Raw genomic sequence first — 22,271 nt, 5'->3', positions numbered from 1 at the left:
AATAAAACAGGTTGTCTTTTTAACATGTTTCTATCATTTTCACAGAGGGAAGACACTGATAAAAGCCTTAAGTTTTTATTTCAGTTCATTCTGCCAACAGAACACCTGCTTGTATAGAACTTCTTTTAAACAGATTCTTTTTTCAGATGTTCTTGAAAATTCAAAAAGAAGACTTGAAGAAATTTAGACACATTATTACTGTTATTAGAACACATCTTTGTATATAATACATCCCGCTAGAAAATAGTATAAAACTAATTGAAATAGTTCATAAACCATCACATTCATCTCTCAAATTTTATGAGAGCATTGTGGATCTAAGTACACTTTAGATTCATTCACTTCTGTCAACAAATAATGAAACCTTAAGGATTGTAAACAGTGATAAATTTAAATTTAAAGGCCTCCATTAATCTTGATAAAGAATATTAGTGCATAACTTAGTTTATGTATAACTAAATAGATTCAAAATGCAAATGGTTTATAACCTAGGCACCAGACAGTCTTTAATAACAGCATTCAACAAATTCCTAGAACTGTACCTACACCAATGCTGAAGCACCTGAGCCTTAACTTTACTTCCATGTCTCAGTGGAACTACTCCAGGAGTGAAGTTACTCCCTGTGTTAGCATCTGTTAAATGAGATCCATAATTACAGCTGGCAGTTGGAAAACTGAAGCAAAAAATGAATTAGCATTTCAAATATTTCAGTATATATACTATTCCCATGTCACCAATTACAGTCCCATCTGTACAAAACTGTATCAAAACCACTCATACTTTAATATCCTTCCCTTTCATGTCTAAACACTTCACTTGCATTGGAAAATAAATTTAAAATTTGTTCTTTTACCACCAACCACCCTACAGAATGGTCAGCATTGCTATCACCAACAACAATTTATTACTCTTATACAAATGATTTCCTAATATTGAGGTGAATTTATTTCCACAGCAGTATGGTTTTTATTATTTCTGAGTTGTTGGCCATCTTAACCATTACAAATCCTTTTATACACAGGGTATTACCATACCCTTCAGACAGGAGTAAACAAGAAGGAAGTTATCTTAAAAGATGAGGTTTTTTTCTGTCAACCTGGGCATTATGTTTCTCCCCCCTCCTTCTTTCTATTTTCCTGCTTCTGCAGAAAAAAACAATTCACTACAGTGTTTATAAAATTCAAAACAATAAAATCCTCAAATAATGCATGTTCTGTTAGAAAAGAAAGTTGGAGCAGTCTAAGTTTTTCTTTTTTTTTTTTTTTAAGAAGAAAACTTATCTTGAGGGCAAAAGCAGTCCACAAGTGTATGGCTTTTAATATTTTACAGAATATATAGCTACAGACTATACTCTGTTTCTGAAGAACAAATCTCTCTCTACTGGAGTACTTGTGACTTGCCAAAGAGCCTGAGAAAATGACAGTAGTTCAATCCAAGGTAGCCTAGATAATAATTTTATTTGATGAAATGGAAAAAATTATAATACTATATATTCTATTTATTTTTTAGCTTTGAGGCACACAATCTAGTATTATCAGAAATACAAAAAGGCTTAGTATAAGAGAAATTTTGCAAATTATCATAGAATATGCTCTATCTCTAGTAAAGAAAAAACTCTGAACCAAGAAAGAAAAAAACAACAATAAAAAAATTTTTACCTGTTTAAAGAAAGTCCTGAGACCATTTAATTTACTGGTTCCCTATACAACTTTAAGGAAAGAGTATTAAACTCTCTGGACTCAGTAACAAAGGAAAAATAGAATGCAAGCTCTGTACTCAGAATTGAAGTAGGCATATGAGAACAAACAATCAGAGAGAATCTTAATCTAAGAAATATTCTGTCAAATTAAAACTAAAATAATTTCATTTTATTAAAACTTACACCTTTAAGGTTTGTACAAAATTAAATAATTTACAAACACACCTAGGAATTGTACTTCTAAAACTGGCAGTTCTGTGAAGTTTCAGGGAAGTTTCAGAAAAATATTATTGTCATTAATAAAGAAACAAAACCAATAATTAAATCTTTTTCCCAATACAAAGCTTTATTTTGATTAATTTAAAATGCAATGAGGTCTATGAAATAGAAAGGTTTAAATTCCACAAGTGCTTGCTCCCAGGAGTCCCACTTTGAATGTATTTTCCCAGACAAACAGGACTATCTACAAGTACAGTCATCCCCCCTGCCCCAATATCTATGAAATATATTAAAACAGCAGGCAAGCCTTGTCTGAGTTTGGCACTTCTGTTACAATGCAGTACTTTTACTTTACAGCATTGTACTTAAAAGCCTATGTCACTATAAAGCTCTTTTCTAAATTGCTGTGGAAAAGTGTTTTAAAGTATTCCTCAAATCCTGTGAACTATAAAAATAACCCCAAATACTGATTGCAGGCATTACTTTGAATTATGTTGTCCAGTACCAGAAATCGGTGCAATAATATCAACTTACAGTGCTTATTATGAGACTAAATATTTGCCATGTGAATAAATTTAACCACAAGTAGTGTCTTCACAAGTTGGAGAGCGAGGGGGTTATATTACAAAACTTTAAATTCTTATGATAGATTTTGTAGTTAACTGATAACCAAGTTGTTGGGGATAAATACTTATAAAAGTGTTTGCACATTTCAAATACCACCTAAAACTCATATTGTATTAAGGATACATTTGTATGAAACCACTGGATAATCAGCATTCAAGTACATCTGAAAGATCTTTTTTCCATGTATGAAATAGTTAAGGGGAACAGGCAAAACTGCTGGAAAAGGCTACATGGATTCTAACGTTTCCTCCTTTTCATTCAGGGATGAAAATGTAGTTTTAAGACAAGCAGCTCATCAAACAGAGCATTAAGAAAAAAAAAAAAAAAAGAACATACAAAAATAAACCAAGACAGAGAAAACAGTAAAATGCAATAGCTTATTCACTCGATGACACATAGGATTCTGAAGAAGGAATACTTTTAACAACGTGGTATTCCTTCAACGGAGGCAGTCACTGCATCACAAGTGACACAAAGTGAAGACAGGCAAGATGACCATTTATCTCCACAGAGGATAAACAAAAAATCAAACAAAACTAAGCCCCCAAACCATTATCATGTGGAACAGAAAAGACCTTCTTGAAACTGCAAAGTCAACAGAGGGGCAAGCAGGTGTTTGCATTCTCTGCACTTTAACTCATGGGCTTCATTATGTGCTTCACAGAAAAGAAAACAGTTTCATTTGTAGACCTTGCTGGGAAACAAAGAATTTCAACAAGGAGTCCCGATAAACATCTTACGCCGTTAAACATCTTCACCGAGAAAGAGAGAGAGAGAAATCTCTCCCGCTGCAAGCGACCGGAGACGTCTTTTGTTGCCTGATAAATATTTGCTTTTGTCTTTTGTGATAAGGTCTGCTGCCTTCGCCTGGCGCACAAAAAGGGCCCGCTTGTTTCTGCACAGAAAACCTTTAATTAAGATCATTTCCGATTTTCAAGCCGCCCGTGTGCGCTGAGGAGAGAAAGGGGAGAAAACCCGAGCCCCGCAGGCTGGGCGGAGGGGCCGGGGAGATCTGCCCGAGTCCGGCCGGGACCGCCGGGGGCAGGGAAGGGCCGGGAAGGGCCGGGAAGGGCCGGGAAGGGCCGGGAAGGGCCGGGAAGGGCCGGGAAGGGCCGGGAAGGGCCGGGAAGGGCCGGGAAGGGCCGGGAAGGGCCGGGAAGGGCCGGGAAGGGCCGGGAAGGGCCGGGAAGGGCCGGGAAGGGCCGGGAAGGGCCGGGAAGGGCCGGGAAGGGCCGGGAAGGGCCGGGAGCAGAGCCTGCCCGCTGGGCTCCGCTCCGTCCCACCGCGCCCGGCAGCACCGCCCTGCCCGGGAGCGCAGGGGCTGCACCTCCTGCATCCCACCCTCGGTACCGCCGCACACGGGCCGGGCCGGCGGACAGCTGATGCTGCAGCTTGCTGAAGGAGCGGGGAAAAACGTTGCTTTGGTTTTTGGGGTTTTATTTCGTGGGCTTTTATGGTTGGTTTTTTAATGGGTTTTTTTTTGGTTGGTGGTTTTGGGTTTTTTTTTTTGTTTTTTTTTTTTTTTTTTGATGTGTGGGGGTTTTTTTGGTTTTTTTTTTTTTTTTTTTTTTAATCTTTTGTTTATTTTTTGTTTGCTTTGTTTTGGTTTGTGATTTTTTGTTTTTCGGGTTTTTTCCCCCACGGGATTAGACGGGGCTGCTCTTCCCATTAGACTTTTATTTTTAAATCCTTTAAAGAGTAACATACAGGTTGGGGTTTGCCTCTTTGTCACAACTGAAGGCTCACTAAATCATCAAGACGTCCTTACCAAAGTGAAGAAAAAGAGCAGCTTTAATAATTACTTCAAATATTCTGTCTTAAACAAACAAACAAACAAAAATAAAAGAAATGCCATGATCTATGGACTCTGCAGTGTTAATTCTCTGAGGACTTCACCTGTTTTAGGTACTAGGGTTGGAATATAAAAATAGTTTTCCCAATGCTGTAGTAGTTTGAAACACTGAAAAGAAAATCTAGGAGACAAAATCATTCTAAACTGTTTATCCACACACAACCAGTACATGACCACCAAAGATCTTAGTCCTTATGTGTATGTTCATTTACTGGAATTTATCCTCTTTATCATATTGACTGCCTGCAGGACCCAATCCTAGAATATTTTTGTGTGCCAGGTGCTAGGAACAATATTATTATATGAGGTTTCACTGCAAGTTTAAGGCACTCAGCAGTTATCTCCCTGCTTACCTCAGGACAGTATCCCCACTCATAACCAGAGACTTGTCACTTAAGTCTGTATGAAACTTCATTAGGATATATTGACAAAAAAACCTGCTCTGAAATAGGGAGAATTACAATGCAAAATTTATAACCACATTATGTGAGCAAGAAAAAATACAGCAAAGATATTCCACTAGGAAATATGCACATAGTTGCAAGAAAGAATCATTCCTGCAATCCAAATAGAAACCACAGAGATTAACTCATACTGTGGACAGACATAGCTGTGAGAGTTCTTCCTTTGGTTAAATATTCAGAGCAAAAAGTGGCATTTTTTTCCTTCAAAACTTAGCACAATAAACTACATTTCTATAATAGTTGTACCATGTTTCAGAGGGCACATTTTTTTTTTTTTTCTCCAAGACTATCAAAGTTTTTATTTCATGAATGAATTTGTATGACACTAAAGACAACACCATAAACAGAAGAAAAAAAAATTGTTAATGCAAATAAATCAAAGTCATTCTATCCTTCTCTGGCCATCTGTCTCCCCATGAATACACATGTGGAAAATAGAATTTACTAAAAGCAGCTATTTTAATTCTATCACATTATTGTTCTAAGTAAAAAATATAAGAGCAGAAAGGGCTAACAGTATCATCTTACCTACCTTTTAAGCAAAAGTGTAAAAACACAACACACAAGAAAGCCTGCAAGCTGACAAAGACTCTGGATTAGCAACAGCAATTGACCCAGTGAAAATGAATCAGACTCACTTTTTTTTTTTTTTTGATGAGACAGATTACTTCTCTACATATTGACACATCAAAAATTATGATTACAGATCAACTTGATATTACAGCGCATACTTCTATGCTCTTAGCAGGTTTTCTCATCAAAGCACTCATTACATCAACAAGAAGTCTTTTTTATGATGCCACAAATGATGTGTTAATAGTTTTGAACTGAGATAGGTAAATTCATTCACCTGCTTTGCATAGACTCCTTTCATAAGCTCCCTGTGAGCTGTCAGGTGAAAGCCCCATTTTTCTTAGCCTTTTGAATTCCTAAAACTCCAGTGTGAAACTAAAGTTAATTTTCTTAACAGCACCACAGATTTGACAGGATCGTTTCAAGGTAACCATATCACTGTTGGGTAAGATCAGTGCCTAAAAGACAGTGCTTTAAAAGGAACATAATCAAAATCTTTGGTGTGCCTCTTTTGTGTATCTGTAAGCAGTGGAATGCAATGAGGGATACATTTACATTTCCTAGGGGAGGAATTCCATAATAAATTATAATGAAAGTACCACAAACAGAATAACATCTCTTTGCAGTTTGTCTGAATTTGATGAAAAAGAAAGCCATAAACAAGACCAAAGAGTGTAATGGGATTAATCCAAGATTATTTTAATTGATCCTTTTCATAAATACAGTGAAACCACATCCACCTAAGAGAATTCAAGAGGGTAATGAGTAAGCAGGAATTACCCAACTTCAGCATCAGCATTGGGCTTACAATATCAAACAACCATGCAGAATACTGGACACAAACTAAATTAAGACAAAGATTAAAAGCTTCTGTCACTTACAGAAGGACCAGCAAGAGACCTACCTGTGTATCAGCTTTTATTTATGCAGACGGAACAGATGAAGACAGCTGTAAACTTGACACTACTTCGGTATGCCAGGGATATGCTCCTTAGCATATGCTTATACTCTAAAAGAGTGAGATAAAGCCTTTTCCAAAGGCAATCTGGGCTATTTTTCTGCCTACAAAGTCTGGGGCCATAAGAAAGACATTTTTGTTTATCAAAAAAATGTGGTAGGACTATTTGTGAGTGGTTCAAACATATTTATGATATACTGAAGTGCACTTAGTACCTACTTCAATATCTGGCCATTGTTTAAATTACACATGACTAAAATCGTTAATTGTTAAGAATCAGAGAAAGCTGGAAACTTTACTTAAGAAGGTATGGATCATAGGTCAGCCTTATCTTTATCAACTTAGTAGGAAAAAGGAGGAAACAAAGGCAAATACCTAACAAACAACATGCTGCCTATCATCCACTGGCAGTTTAAGCATGTTCCATACAGAACATGAAAAAATTTATATTTTCCTGGAGGAAAAAAAAATTGTTTCTACGTCAAAGCCATTATTATCATATTTGTTGTGTTGCATATTTATATTATGGAGGGATTTGGGTTGCTTAGTTTTAACATAAATCATCTTTCACATAAGATATTTTCAACAAGTTTATATTTTAAATCTGGGGCAGGGAAGTCTTAGATTCAGTGGAGGGGGATTGAGTTAGGGAACATTTAATGAAATTAAAGTAGATATAAACAAATCCCTGAGACCTTATGGGATCTACCCATGAGTGCTGAAGGACTGGGCTGATGTCCCTGCAAGGCTACTCTCAGTAATCTCTGAAAGGTGGTTGTGACTTGACAGGTTCCAGAGGACTGGAAAATAAACCCCAAATATCAGCCTCATCTTTCAATAGGGTCAGAAGAAGGATCCAGGGACCTCCTGCTCAACCTCAGCTCAGGCCCTGGGACAAGTCCACCAGAAAAACATTCTAGATGTATTGCAGACAAGGAAATTATAGGCATAATAAACCTAGGAAAAGGGAAAATCAGGCTGGACCAACCTGAGAGCTGTCTAATGAAACGAGTTGTGAATGTTCATCTTGATTTTCCATGGCCTCTCACAACATCCCCATCAACAAAGGAATGAAATACAGACTAGGTAAGGGGACAGTGAGGGCGACTGAAAGCTGGCTGAACTGCCAACTCCAAGGGTTGTGATCAACACAAAGTCGATCTGGAGGACAGTCCCCAGCGGTCTACCCCTGGAGTTAATCTCAAGACAATAGTTTTTAATTTTCCTCTTCCATGACACAGGTGATGAGACAAAACACACACCTAGGGAGTTTGCTGATGATGCAAAACTGGCAGAAGAGGCTGAAATGCCAAAGAGTTGTGCCCTTCAGAGGGAAGCAGAGAAATGAGTCGACAGGAACCTCATGAAGTTCAACAATGGAAAGCACAAAGTCCAAAGCCTGCGGAGAAATAACCCTAGACAGCACTACACACTGAGGCCTGACCAGTTTGAAGGGAGCTCTGCAAGAAAGAACCTTGTGACCTGATTGGCACCAAACTGATCATGAGCCAGCAATGTGTGTGCCCTTGCCACATGCTGACATCCTGGGTTGTACTAAGATAAGCATTGCTACCAGAACTGTTTCTATTAAATTATCCAGGCTGGAGGGAAAAGAAAATAAATCAAAACCAATTTGAAGTTAGATAAGTGTATGTATATCCACTATATATGAGAGAAAGCTATAAAGTGAAGACAAATGTGCATCATCCATTAAAAAAAAAAAAAAAAAACAGGAAAAAAAAAAAAAAAAAGGAGAGGCTAAGGGAGCTGAGCCTCTTCAGCCCACAGGACAGAAGGCTCAGGGGAGAAGATATTGCTGTCTACTTCCTGACCAGAAGATACAGACAAGACAGGGCCAGACCCTTCCTGCAGCTTCACATTGAAGCTACAACAATCATAAGTCAGAACATGGGAAATTCTGATTATATTTAACAACTTTCTTTTGGTTTTTTGTTTGTTGCTTTACCATGAGAGTGGTCAAACACTGATACAGGGTGTCCAGACAGGCTGTAGAATCTCCTCATGAAGGAATTCAGTGCAGAAATTCAAGACACAATTGGACACAGCTCTGAGCAACCAGATCTAATTAGATACATGTCTGGAGGTCCCTTCCAGTCTCTTTTTTACTGTAATGCTGTGATCACAGTAAATGCAGAAAGACAAAGTATGTATTTCTTAGGCAACTCTCCAAGAATAAGTACATGGAGTACAGGAGCTTGTAGCTGCTTTGCTCTTGATGAAAATTAAAAGAATAAAAGAATGAATGTCACAAAAGACAACAAACTCCTCTTTCAAACTGATTGCTCTGCAAAACTATCAGCAAGAAGTTACCTTAGTTACCAAAGATTGTTTTGGAAGATTTCCATAACTGACACTTATTTTACATTTGCTTTATTAAGTACATAACAAGCTACACAAATACGACAACAAGATTTTCACTTTGGAAATCACATGTCATTTATACCTTTCACTGGTACACTGTCAACAGTGGGTTTTTTTTCCTCACAGACACACATAACCAAATGTTATCTAACTCCTGGTGAAGGTTCTTGGATGTGCTACAAGATATGTTAGTATTATTAAGAGAACTTACACCAACAAACAAAGCAAACAAAACTAAACCAAACAAGCAAGAAGTTATTAATGCAAGAGAAGAATCCTGAAAATATTTATCAAACATGTGCTGGGTAGTGGCTGAGGGAAGGGCAGAACATGAAGCTGGTTGTTGCAATATCCTTCTAACATTTTTGAGTAATTACAGCAAATCCCCAAAGTACAACCTCATACTGGACTCCCTCACTGATGGCAGAACCCCAAGGTGAGGGGATGTGCTTGGTAGATATTTGAAATCAGCTCAGCTGCTGCCTGGCCATGGCTCTGTCCATAAGTACATAAGTGAGCCCTCCTCACTTCAGCCTTGGGACAGCCACAGAATCACACAAACAATTGGGTTGGAAAAATCACTGATATCATCGAGTCCCACCTGTGACCAAACACCACCAGGTCAATCAGACCACGCCCCTCAGTGCCATATCCAGGCTTTCCTTAAATACCTCCAGGGACAGTGACTCCACCACCTCCTTGGGAAGTCCATTCCAGTGTCTAATAATCCTTTCCTTGAAGAAAATCTCTTTAATGTCCAACCTGAACATCCCCAGGCACAGCTCAAGATTCTGCCCTCTCTTTCTGTCAATGTAAAGAGAGCTTCCCTTCTCCCACAGGAATGCCATGAAGCCTGCACAGAACCATGGTGGACAAGACACTGTCAGTGGAGCTTCCTTTGCACTTTAACCAATTCCAGACATGCCCTGCAACCGCAGGAGTTAGAGCTCAAATCAGCATCCACTTCTGGCATGGTCGTGCTGGGACCTCCTCCCCTCAGACCACACCTGGGATCACTGCCACCATAAATACCTCAGCTGATTCCACTTAGGCCCAGGTTTTTTCCCACTGGGACTGATCACAGAGTAGTCAGTGATGAGAACAAACCCCTCTGAGCGCTACACTGTCTATTCACAGGGGAAAATATTGGAGCAAACAAGCCTGAAATAGATTCACCTGCTTCCCTATTTTTCCTTGAACTTCATCATTCCTTGAAGCTTCTTAAAGACCACTTGTCTGTTCCAGGTACTTTCCCTAGATAAACTTGGCATTGAACAATCCCCCATACAAAAGGGATTTTAAACTGTTTACTGTTCCTTCATACTCTAGGTGCCAGATGGACAGAAAGGTTGTGCCCCTTCACATTGGATTCTAGATCTATATGAAATGTTAATTACTTTGGTTTTCTCAAAAAAAAATTTAAGGACTAAACTGGCATTAAAAAAATTTAAAAATAAACCAGCTGTATACTAAAACAATTTTGGTAGAAATTACCCTAAAACGAAATTAAACTACAGACATCCAAAGGAGTTTTCAGAGTACACTCTTTCTGGCATAAATGGAAACAGCACTTCTTGGCACTGTGCTTAATGACATACAAATTTATTAGAAAAGATTTTGCTGCCCTGAAGACTTCATATATTTCTTAGCTACCCGAGAAACTTCTAAATCAGTGGTTTAATTCACTGGCTAGTGTTTAGAGAGTTCCTATGAGCTATAGGAGTTCATTTTCTTCAGGGCATGAGTTTTAGGTTACATTTTTTGTTTGAGAGAAATAAATTCCAAATGTCATCCATGTGCTTTCCTCTGCCTAGCAATCCCTTGCAGGCATCATCCTGCACATCTTTTACTAGGGAGTTAGGATGGGCATCTTCATTCTTTCCTATTGGGCTTTTCTTCCAAAAGATTAATTTCCAGCCTTTCTTGTTTGTTTTATACTGGGCTTGTATTCCCAGGGTACTTCTTTAGGAAATTGCATGTTTCAGACTATCTTTAATATCTAAGAAGCCTCTTTGAAAGGGCCAGCTTGTCCTGAAACAAGATTCAAGATAAATTGGGTAGCCAGAAGCTTCATATACAAGCACTGAAAAGAGAAGGTCAGATATTTTATTCTAAAAAATCAACTGAAGGCACTGACTCTCAGTGGATGTTTAATAATATTTTTATGACACTTGCATTAAATTTTCTCATTTAATCCTTTTCACCCTAAGCTTCTAAATAGACCCTTACTTGTACTGCTAATTTATGCAGTAAGTGATGTGAATAAACCAGTTGTAATCCCTCAGGCAACTGATTTTGCCACTCCTTATCTCTGTTATTCTTTTCTATCTTTTGCTCATCCTTTCACTCAGACATAAGTTAGAGCAATAGCTGAGGGTTTTGAACCTTTCTTCCTCAGTCTTGCCCCGACTGGTGGGCTGGTTACACTGGAGAGATCAGAGAGCCAAAGTCAGAGTTCACCATGGTATGCTCAGGCCATAAAGGGGAATATGAAAAATGCCAGCATCTCTGAAGTATTCAGAAACCCACTGAAACCTAAAAGAGACCAACTGAGGCCCTCCAAGACCTACTGAAATGTGAAATTAAATGTCTAGAGCACTTTTATGAAGTAGCACAGCAGACCCCCTTGGAAAACCATGGACTACTTTTCCTTCAGTAAATTTGAAATGGATCTGAAACAATGAGGAACGATCTGTACTCTTCATGAATATTACTGCTTGCCAGTTGTTCAAGCTGCAGTGTATTGAAGCTCTGCTATTTTATACCAATGCTGTAATTATCACCACACTGAACTGAAAACATACACTCAGTGAGTGCTATAAATAACTACAATTAATTGTGTGCTATAAATAAATGCAATTAATTCAGAAGAAAAAAATTTGATTTTTAGATCAGAGTAGCTTTAATAAATACAAATTTCTCTTTCTAAGGGCAGCCTTCATTTTACATACTCTTTTACTTGTCAGCTCCTTAAACAGAACTGCAGTTCTGGGGCTGCTTTCCGTGTATCATTATCTCTCAAATCATACCAACCCAATTAACCTCCTTCTGCGTCTAGTTTGCACTTGAGCCAAACCCAGAAGCATAGTCACTGAGAGCCCAGGAAAGGTACAGTCAACCTGCTTTTGGTTTAGGACTTCTATGCCAAAATTCAATTTGCCCAAAGCAGGTCCTGACTGAAGCAGTAAATAGTCTGCTCAGTCCCAAGTTGTTATTATAATGTGGAAAGAATACACACTCTACAGCTGCAGAGGCCTAGAGCTCTCTGCTTCAGTTTTTACATGCTTGGTTTTTCTGAATGCTTGATACCTGGGCAGATCTGAGAAATTTTTGTAAGATTGTAAAAGTCCCCTTCCCTTCTACCTTGTTGCATTAAAAGAAAGGCAGAATATACTTTCTGGAACAGGCTGCCAGAATAGGAGCAGAAAGATGGGTTTCCTCTATATTTCTGAATCCTTCTGGTGGAAAGGAAAACAAAGGAGCAAAGATGGATCATTTTAACTTTAAAACTGCCCAGTTTTCCAGAAATAGATTGAAAGTAAGATTTCAGAATGGAAAAGGCTAGATACCATTCAGAGACAGCACTTGCCAGCCTAGAAGCAAAGTCAATGCAAACCTGGACAGGACAAAACAAAAGTCCTAAGGAAGAATATACAGAATATTTTAAAACAATAAATATATCAAAAGTAGAAAATTGTACAACAGAAAGTCCATATACAAGGTGCAAGAATAGTGGTGAGCTCAGTGACAGCTGATAAGTCTCTGCATCTTCTTTGGCAGCAAGCTGATAGTTATAAACATGGAAGCATTAAAACTGTGCCTTACTTTATATGATTTTTAAAAAATTGTTCTTTAGGGTATATATTGACTTAAAGTGCAAGAGTTCCAAGCAAAGAAACCAGAACTGCATTAACTCCATCCAAGTCATCAGCTTCACACTAATTGAGTAATAATCACCACTAATTAATGCAGCTACCCCTTACCATTCAAGCTGTAGACTTAATGTTTAAATGGGGATTTGTTTTTCCAGATATACAATGTAAAATCCCTAAAGACCTAGAAAAGGAAGGCAATAAAAGGCAGTTAGAAAAGCACATGTTTTTTTGCAAAGTTTGACTGCAGATCTGTTAATTTTGTGTGATTTCTGGTTTGAGATCTATCTGAACACATCGGTGGGAGGCAATTTAAACAGGGCTGGAATTGACACCTTCTGAATTTTCAACACTACTGCACTCATAATGCACTGGCAGCATTAAAACACCAAGTCACATGCCAAATGTTGTGTTCACAGTTACCTACAGGTGCTTGGGCTGAGCTCACCCTGACAGTGTTTAGGAATGAGGCATTCCCATGATGCTTCAACGTCCCCCTTTTTGGGAAGGCACTGGTAATACTCCTTTGCACTTACCCACTTCTTCTAGCATACATAGTTCTAAGGCTACTAGTGAACAATAAATCTGAATATTAAACTATTCCATATTTACTCAGTTAACACACTCCTCATATTTCTTTTTGTAAACTTACATATTAAAGTAGGTGAGACATGCTATACCAAAGTTAAGAGCGGTTTTGACTTTTGCTTTTTTTTTGTTACCTTTCTCCTCAGGGCAAAAAAAAAAAAATTTTTTTAAAGTCCATGTTTTTTAAGGTGCCATCTAGCTTAATATTGAAAAATTCCCTAATTTACCATTTTACACTGAGCAGAACAATACTTCCATTATCACTTGAAATAATGATTATCTTCACTGCAGATTCTGATTATAAAATTGTCTTCACCGAAGATTCTGATTATACAATTTCTTAGTTACAAGATAAATGTATTGGCCTACAATCTTTTTATTACACATCAGAACATTTCTCTTATCCACAAAATAGTCTAAGCTGAGTCTCACAGAATACAGAGGGATCAGACTCCAAAAGAAGCTACAATATAATTGTTTTCTCCTATACACCTTTAAAACCTAAACTCTGTTTTGGGACGTGCTAAGCTGGAAGGCTGGAACTCAATGCTAAAGAGGAAGAAAAGTAAAAAAGTAAGAAAAATATGTATAGTTTGCATGGAAATCATTGTACAAACCCAGCATTTCTGTTTTTTTTTTTATTTTTAAACTGGAGGTATATTTCAAGTAATCTAGAAGAGATTTTAAACAGCAATTGAGACTCTTAATACTGTGTAATTAAAGCAATAACTGTAACAGTTAATATTTCAAAATATTCTCTTTCTCAAATCAGCATTTTACTTGTGATGTTCAGCAGATGTTACCCCCCCCCCCCCCCCAAACAGGAAGATATGTACAACCAATAACTGATATTAAATACATTGAGGGAGAATTAATCAAAAATAACTCTACTTTCTATTATAGTATTAATTCTTCTTATGTAGCTATAACACTTACAGATAATGATTAGCTACAAGGACAAGGAATGCACACACACACCTCCCGCTGCCAGACCCCCACAGGAAATTATCACAGAATGATCTCAACCCACGTCCTTGTGGAGCGCTAACTCTACTTTATAATGGAGACTGAGCAAAGATCAACCATGTAAATCTTTCTGCAAGCACTGGAACTGACACAGCTAATTCAAATGGTTAGTGGAAGAAACAGGCAAGTCCATAAACACAGTAGAAAGGCAAGTAACTTGGTAGTTAATTCACATAACAAAAGCAAGTCCATAAAGTTGTTCCCAGTTCAAGGCTGTCCTTAAGAAATGCGGCGTCCTCAAGCGGGAGCATGTAGAGGCAGTAAGGGTCATCAACTCAGCATCAGACAGTGCATGTCATGGGCAGGAATCAGCTGTCTGCTCCCAAGGAGAAACAGGGTAAAACTTTGTGGAAGGGACAGGAAGGGTCCTCTTGTCACTGCTCGGGTCCCTCTCTACCAATTCCTGCCTCCCTACTACTATTGGATATATTAAAAAGAAATAGATATCCACTGCAAAACACCCACAGCAAAGGTTCCAAAGCAAGCTATTAATTTCTCACCTCTGTATTATTGCTTTAGAGAATTCAAAATATACATGCTTAGTAAGAGACACATGAATAAAAATCCAGTTTTGAATTTCCATGAGTCAGTTCTCCAAAGAGTCACTTGATAAGAAGATGGGGCTTTTTGGTTTATTTATTCAACTGAATTAATTTATTATCCCTCCTGTACATTTTACTTAAGTAGCCACACTGTAAAGACTTACTCTATCATTCCCTCCCAAAGTAAAGTGAAAATTTCATTTTCATGTTGGTTTCAGTATTTGAAACAGCACAACTCCTGGCACTGCTTGCTCCTTTTTGCAGGCTTTGCCTTTCTTCAAAGACAACTTTGTTAGTATTATTGAAATAAGAACCTCTGGAGTAATTTTTCTGAGCAAGAAAATGTTTGAAACAGTTTTGAGAGAGTGTGAGGGTATTTACTGGGAGAAGAGTGGCAAGTACAGATAAAGGAAACAAAAGGCCCAGCTAGAAGAGCTGCAGAGTGCTTTACTGAAGGCCCAAATGTCAACTAGGCTTGAACAGAATAAAAAATTGTAATGTTTGGGCAGAACTGGATTTTGTCAGGTCGTTCTCATGTTGTGCTTGGAGAATAGGAACAGGAAGATGGGCAGAGATGTCACAGTCTGCCATACAAGCAACTTCCAGTTTCACACTAATGATGCACCATACTCACACCAAAATACAAACTCTTTGAGTTCAGCCCTGTTTTCACAAAAAAAAAAAAACAAAACAAAAACAAAAAACCAAAAAAAACCCACCAAAAAAAGGGGCTCCTAACAAACAGCTGCTTTAGCTGCTTTAGTTTTCCACATCTCTTTCCCATTGACAGCCAAGCCAGCTGTCCAGTAAATGTTGTCCAATGCTTGCATGAAGGAGAAGAAAAGAAAAATATCACCCTTGTGCTCCAATTGGAAAGTTTCACTGCTGTCTTGGGCACTGTGTTTTGTGAGAGCCAGCTTGGGTTTTATAAGTGATCCCTGCCAACCATCCTGCTCTTCCCTATCAGTCTGGGAGGAACAGATGGAACAAAATCAGGTCTTCTGCAGGGGTTTTAGTGACAAGTTACTGTATTTCCAGTTAAAAAAAACCAACTAAACAACAAAACACAAATGTCAAAGAGAAATCTAATGAAATATGTTTGTTCATAAATGCACGCTGAAGTGAACAGGAGAAAGAAATGTTGCCAGTGGCTAAACAAGATATACAAATAATATTTAAATACAGAGATTCAGTGTACTGTGAAATAGTATCTATATTTAAAAGAAAAAAAAAAAATTTAACACCACAATTGCTTGAAAGCCCATTTCACTGGACATATGTAAGTTGGGATTTTCTCCCCCAGTTATACAAATATTATTTTTAAATGCCCTAGTTTCAACTTTGGAAAGCATAATCCAAGAGATTCAAGATATCTGCTGGAGTGCAGAAAGGACTGCCAGAAACAATAAAAATTCTATTTTCTCCTCAGGAACAGAGCAAAAAGTCTTTATTTTATTAAAATTTACAAATGAGAAACTATTTTGAGAGGTAAAGTATGGATTCTGCAGTTCCAGAGCTGGTTTGGGACCAATAGCTTGAATAACTTACTGAGGGACATATCTACTTGCAAAATTAAAAAAAAAAAAAAAAATAGCTGAATAGAAACTTTTTTCACAAATAAAAAAATACTATCAGTTTCAGGAAACTTATAACTTGTAGGTCATCTTGTAGAGCATATTCTAAGCCATTTACAGATAATTGTGGTAAAGTTTGTAAGTCATCTGTACCTAAAGCTTGGGCACAGAGAGGTCTCTCAAATTGCCAAAGTCTTGATTTGCATGACATAAACCATTTGTTTTCAAAGAAAGATGTTTTCAAAATATTTTGCTTAAGGTAATAGAACAAACAGAGAACCTGTTATGGATCTCAATGACATTGCCCTGGGGCTATTTTATTCCACAGCCATCTAATATAGGGACTTCTAAGCTCCTAAGCACCTGGAACTGGCTGCCATCGCAGAAAACATATTGAGCAGATGGCCTGCAACCTGTTTCAGATTGCAATCTCCATGGACCTAAAACATTAATTTCAGTAAAATATGTAGTGAAACCTCACCAAAATGTGTGATATTTGTAAAGTAGGATCTCATTTTGAAACCCTCTTGAATCAACATAAGTTTAATTTTCATTTCATTGTGCTAACCTGGTATATGTCAGGCATGCAACCCTAACCTATATGAGAACATCATATGCACCTGCTGACAGAGAAAAACTCACATTTTTTTTTTTTTAAAGACCAAAATAAAAAAGGGTAGGGCTGGTAGTTTATGAAAAATATGCTCTCTGATCATAAATGAACATTCAGTACATAGAACTAGATTGAACCTAAAGTAGTGTCCCAGAAGTGTCCCCACATGTGGACATCAGGTCCTCAGCACAAAATATTTTGTTTTTCACATTTGCTCCTACTGCACTCTAATATTTGCTAATGTAAACAAGCAAACTAACACATCAAATTTTAACTATTATTTATTCTGAAGAGGTAAATTTAAGAATTTAGGATCTTGATAAGCTTTCAGCATAGTGCAGCTGTTCCCATAAAGATGTAGTGCAAGTGTACTGCCAAATCTTTAGCTTGGCTTCAGAGGCATGAAGCAAACATAAGAGGTTTAAACAAATGGACATTTATTAAAGTTTACTCAAGGGTGATTTGGACTGAACCATCACTAGGATTCAGTGGTTCTTCTTGGTGTGGGCAACCATCAAGTTTCTGGCATAGTCCATTGAAACCTCAGCCACAAAAACATGAACAAAAATCCTGGGGCCATTAGATGTGTCCAAACAGAAGTGAGGGTTTTGAAACTAATATTCAGTGGCTTTTTAGCTTTTTACAAACACATTTTTGCAAGTGTTTTTTTTCTGATAGCCAGTATTACAGCCTTAACTATACATAAGTCATTAATAAAGATATCTGTATGCCAAACATCTGGAACAAACAGGATTTCAGCCAGGCAGGAACCTTCACTGCATGAAGGTGCTCTGGGCTCCCCATGGGGCAGCCAGCCGACCTACACAGAGTTCTGGCTGCCACACTGTGTCTTTTAAACAAGTTACACAGCTAAAGAGACTCATTCCACTCCTGCACTCCCCACCAAATATTTATCCATTCTCCTTAATCCTCATCCTGAAGCCAACAGCTCTTTGGCAAGATGCAAGGCCAAAGATGTCAGCCCTCAGATGTCTCTGGGAGGCCCACACGAGCTGCAGACACTTTTTTTTGTGTGTGTCCTCATAAAATCCTCTCTGACTTTTGGGTTGGGAACCAATCCATACCCTTTGTAAGCATTTCCACACATCAGAAGTAACCAGTTGCCCAAATTCCCTCTTTCGTGGTCCCTCTCTTCTGGAAGACACCAGGTGACTCAGGGACCAGCAGGTGTTGCTCTGGAGAAGAGCCACCAATGACCAAGACACTTCTGAAGCAATGTACCTGTGCTGCCCACAAAACAGGATGTTTAGGGACAAGAGAGAGACCTCGGGAGACCAGGGAAGAAGCTACACTAGGACTGATTTAGTAAAAAAAGAAATCCATATCAAAGGAACAAGGTTTCTGATTTTCTGATTTTACAGTGAGGTCAGTCAACTGCGCTGACTTTTATCTGTATTTCAGATTTAGTTCCTCTCACATTTATGATTATTGGCAGTCCATGTATACTTTTATTACCTTAAACTTTTCATGAAGTTCTCCAACGTTATCAAACTTTTTTATGGTACACCAGCAAAGTAAAATTTGCTTTCATAGCATGTCTATGGGTGTGCCTTTCTCCTCTACTTTGTTGGTGTTATGACAAGTCAAACACACAGGCTCAGAAAATATATCTGTTCTATAAAGTAATTTCCTTTAGTTTTAAAAGAGCAACTTTGTGTTATCCTTAGATGTGAGGACAGATTACTATTCAAGTTACTTAAGTGGTGGAAATTATTCCATGGCAGCACAGCCCAGCTACAAAACGTGAACAGTACATAGTCAAATAATGCATAAACTTTAGATTGTATGAATAAATATTAAATATATATAGATAAAAAATATTATCTAATATTTTAGATATCTAATATATGGATATTAAAAATTGGTGTCATAAATTAAGTCACTAGATAGGCTCTTTTGTGGAGTTAGGACTTTGTAATAGGACTACTTATTATTCTATCATAAATTGTAATGAGGAGCAATGATGAGTTTTAAAAAGCAAAAGCTTTACCTGAGCCCTTGGTATGCTTTACATTTTCTGCTGATGCCTCTTTCCACTTACCTTTCTAATTCCTAGGGCTATATCAAATTCTACTCTTCCAACATGCAGCTAACTCTCCCTATAGGTATGCTCAGCAGACTTTTTAGCTGAGCAGTTTGAATGTTTATCATTAAACTGAACTGACCATACTTAGTAATTTACAAAACACAAAATTCAGTCTCATAATGAACTGTTGCAGAATTCCCTGTCAAAATTGGTTCATCTCTTCCCTGTTTTAGCTGCAGTAATTTTCAAGACAAAAGGTTATAAAAAACCCCAAAAAACCACAAAGTAATTGTTAAAATATTGTATTTTTCTCCCTTGTCTCCAAATCAGAGATGCTATAATTATCATTCAACTTCTTCCTTAATGCCAAACCAAAACAAACAAAAAAATCTAAATCAAATAACCCAACAGCTACAAAAGCTCACTTAATGAGGCAGAAAACACTACAGCTTCTGAACTCCACAGAAGTTACAACACCTCAAATACTGTATCTCAAGGAAAAACTGGAAAACCCATCAAATTTCACTACATGTATTACCTCCATAGCATTCCCTACTACAGTGTATCATTTAGGATGTGTGTTAGAGGTGTGTTATCTTAAGCTCCACAGCACGAGTGTATGCTGAAAATTTTAACGATACCTCCAACAAAGAGGGGAAAAGGAGTAGCTTTGCTTGCTTTGTCACTTACATTGATCTATTTAAAAAGAGCTTTCACAGTAATTTAAAAGCAATCAATCATTTAAGGACAAGCCAATCTTTCTATTTACCCAAGCCACACAAGGATTTCTTTTCTGATTTCATAAGGACTCATTACCTGGTAGATGAAAAATAAAACATAAAGTATAATACAAAAAGAAACAAAAAAAAAAAAAAAAAAAAAAAAAAAAAACCCAAGCCACACACACACACAAAAAAAAAAAAACAAACCCCAAAACCTGAGGATTTATTTTATTTAGTATATAGTCTAGAGATCAGATTTACAACCTTGAGAACTTACTGCTTCTCAGTAGTGTAAAATACCTTTGTGCATGCCTCAAAAAGCCAACAACTTAGCATTAACTAAAGGCATCTCTTTCAATTGTTCATCTCCCTGACCTGCTTTGCTCCAATGAGTCATCATTTTAATCCTCCAAGTGCTTCTGCTGCACTTACACCACAGCATGTAGATACCATCTGCTTTTCAGCTCAAGAACTGCTACAAGAAATCACTTCACACCTGCCAGCCCAGTAACTGAGATATTTTACAAGAGGCTGCTGGTCTTGCTCTTTCTAAAATACCTTGTGGTGATCACTGTGTTCCCTTCCTGAGAATGCTCCAGGTCAGAGCAGGAGGATATGGAGGGTTGGCCCTTGCATAGCAGGGAGAAGAGGCAGGGTGTCCCATTCCTGCTCCCTGCATTGTGGCCAAGCAAAGCCAGCATGTGCTGGGGCCACCTTTGGCTACCACTGAGGCTGCTGAAGGCATTTTTGGCTGGCCCCCAGCACTGTAGGCCTAATGCCCATCACAAGGCTGAGGATGCCTGGAACCCCTGTGGGCACTCAGCACGGGGCTGTGGTGGCCCATGCTGGACCTAGCCCAGGGGGCTCCTCAAGACCCAGCAGGGAACATTCCTGAGCTCCAAGACAGCACTGCCACCTCTCCCCTGTCCCCATCCAGCCAGCACTGGAAGGACCCAGAGGGAATGATCCAGACTCTGGGCGATGAGTACCCATGTCCCATTGCTCCAGGGCAGAGCATGGCAGTCTTCATCATCCTCATGAGGAGAAGCAGAGGGGCAGGCACTGACATCTTCACTCTCATGACCAGTGATGGGACTCAAGAAAAAGGCAGGAAATTGTGTCAGGAAGTTTTAGGTTGGGTATCAGGAAAATGTTCTTGCCCCAGAGGGTGGCTGGGCACTAGAACAGGTTCCCCAGGGCAATGGTAACAGCACCAAACCTGACAGAGCTCAAGAAGTGTTCAGATAACACTCTCAGGTAAATGGTGCTATTCTTGGGGCATCCTGTGCAGAGCCAGGAGTTGGACCCAAGGGTCCTGATGGATTCCTTTCAACTCTGCAGATTTTATGATTCCAAGGTGGCCCATTAGCCTCACATACCTGGAGACTTTCCTTCTTTCCCTCAACACAGCAGCTCCCCCTCCCTCACCATGCCCACAACTCCTTCATGCCACAATCCAGTAGCTCTGTTGAAGTTCCAACCCTGCTGCTGCCAGAAAGTGCATAACCATAGGCAACAATTCTGCCCCTCCAACAGCCAGAGACCTAAAGTTTGGCATGGATGCCAGGTGGCCAGGGGCAGGGAGTCACTGCCAACATCAGGTGCCACACTGCTGCCTGTCAGGCTGGGACAACTCCCTGCTGGCCACACTCACTGCTTGGCCACTTGGTAGGATCCAGCACAGCTGCAACCTCTATAATCACACCAGACAACAGCTTTAGTGAAGGATTTCAAGAGAAAACTATAACTGAAAAAAAACAGAAGAGGCCACCTTCACTTAAGGAAAGGGGAACAAAAGCTCATAAAATTCCTAAGAATACCTACTGACATCAAGTTAGTTCAGCTCTTCTTTGGATTTGTTTCAACTCTAACACACAATTCGATATCTTGAAAAATTAGGTAGTTTTTTTTGGTTTTTTTTTTTTTTCAATAAAACACTTGCTCCTTTAAAATAGAAGGTTTTAAACACAGAGTAATCATTAAAAAAAAAAATTAAAAATTCTTTTTGTTCTACTTAGCGCCAGGGAATAGTTTTCTTACATCTGGAAAGGGAAACAATATCTTCTGCCCCTGGTGCAAGAGTGTCATGCTGGTAACATTGATCCATTTCAATAAGACTCACTCTTCCTCCTCTGCAGCCAGCCCAGGAAGTAGATTTCAGGTTCAAGCCCCTTTTTATTGAAATAATTCATTTCTTGATGCACATTTTAAAAGTAGAGGCATTTAAATGGGCATAATCAGAGTTATCCCTGGAAAAAGGGTTGGGCTGCTAATGAATATTCCAAACCAGCATGATATCAGCTCTCCAGAGATAGCAGAAAAGGAGTACCACCCTGAACAGGGCTCGGCAGCAATGAAGGAAATTTAATCTTAAGTTAAACAAGATGGAAGGCATTTCATAATGTACTTGAGATGAATATTTTATTAATCACACAACTACAGGAAATAATTAACCCCATAGATAACAATTTATAGTAATCATAATAAACATGATTAGAGAAACAGCATTATC

The sequence above is a fragment of the Haemorhous mexicanus genome, chromosome 2, assembly GCF_027477595.1.
Source record: "Haemorhous mexicanus isolate bHaeMex1 chromosome 2, bHaeMex1.pri, whole genome shotgun sequence".
In the NCBI taxonomy this organism is placed as follows: Eukaryota; Metazoa; Chordata; class Aves; order Passeriformes; family Fringillidae; genus Haemorhous; species Haemorhous mexicanus.
The sequence above is the reverse complement of the archived record's forward strand: the minus strand, read 5'-3'. Positions refer to the sequence as shown.